Source organism: Coenobita brevimanus, chromosome 24 (assembly GCF_032717465.1).
Source record: "Coenobita brevimanus isolate Jiangsu-jjx chromosome 24, ASM3271746v2, whole genome shotgun sequence".
Classification (NCBI taxonomy): domain Eukaryota; kingdom Metazoa; phylum Arthropoda; class Malacostraca; order Decapoda; family Coenobitidae; genus Coenobita; species Coenobita brevimanus.
The window spans coordinates 57,137,898-57,139,284 of NC_136977.1; the positions used below are offsets into that span (position 1 = coordinate 57,137,898).

At 44.7% G+C, this 1,387-nt stretch overlaps 1 non-coding gene across 1 annotated transcript; it reads right to left on the reverse strand.

The window, feature by feature from the left end:
• Positions 1–804: 804 nt before the first annotated feature.
• On the reverse strand, positions 805–877 carry TRNAK-CUU (transfer RNA lysine (anticodon CUU)). Its single transcript has one exon. It is a non-coding gene; the product is annotated as a tRNA-Lys (tRNA).
• Positions 878–1,387: the final 510 nt, after the last annotated feature.

Below are 1,387 nucleotides of genomic sequence, written 5' to 3' on the forward strand. Positions count from 1 at the left end.
CGACAGAGAGATAAAGAGACAGACACGGATAAACAGATGCTGGGAGATAGGGAGATAAAAGCGAGGCAGAGTCGGTGGAAGATGGACTGGTAGCGAGAGACACAGACTGAGAGAGAGAGAGAGAGAGAGAGAGAGAGAGAGAGAGAGATTCGAACTTAGGTACAGAGACGAACACAGAGAAACAGATGCAGGCAGGGAGACGGACAGAGACAGAAGGGAGACAGAGAACTGGTCGAAAGTATTGGAATATAGACGAGTAGCGACAGACAGACAGACAGACAGACTGGAAAGAGAGGATAAAGAGGCAAAGTTTATTCGTCGTTAACTTCACAGAAAATGTCAGAGAGAGAGAGAGAGAGAGAGCATGATAGTAAAAACATAGCAGGAGTGTAAATAATGAAGGAGGATTATGAAACCATGAACTTACACCAGATAAATAATTTGTAGGGTAGAACAGGGGGTGCAAAAGTACTGATACGGACATGGAAAGAAGGAAGGGCCATCTCCAGAGTGGTTAAAGAGGTTCAAGTAAAGGAAATGTGAAGGTAGAAGGCGGGACGGAAAGGAGAACCGAAGATGAGTAAGATACGCTGGAAGAATATGTGAGAAAGGGAGATAAAAGTTGAGGAAGCAAGAAAATAAAGAAAATAACGCAGGATTAAAGCAACAGGATGAAGGCAGATAAAAGAGAGAGTATGGGGGAGGGGAGCAATTACGCCCATATATAAGATCTGTACAATAACAAGACCAATTTAATTTACCTTTAGCACGCATTCTCCCTCCAACGGTGTAAAAAATATTCGCCGCCCAACGTGGGGCTCGAACCCACGACCCTGAGATTAAGAGTCTCATGCTCTACCGACTGAGCTAGCCGGGCAGGTGAGTAAATGAGGATAGAACACCTGGGGTAAAGGATAACGATGTGGGGGGGATCGTGAGAGTGGATACGAACTGGACAGATATAAGACAAACTGAACAGAGGAAGGCAGAGACAGACAGGACAGAAGAAGACATAGACAAGATAGAAGAAGACACAGAAACAGACAGGACTGAGGACGACAGAGAAACAGACGGGATAGTGGAAGACATAGACAGAATAGAGGAACACACAAACGGAGGAAACAGAAACTGGTGGTTGGAAGAATATTGGCAGGGAGAGAGAAGACACGGTGGTAATTAAAGAGTTGTGGGAGAATAATATAAACCATAAAAACATAGAGAATAAGGTAAATCAAATATATAGAGAGAGACAGACGGAAGAGGCGAACGGAGAAGAGAGATAAATAGACAGGGAAGGAGACGAGACAGAGAGAGTGGTGAGAAATGTATAGGGACAGGCGGAGTAGTGGAAAGAGGGGACATGGCGATATTGGAGAACTTTGGGAGG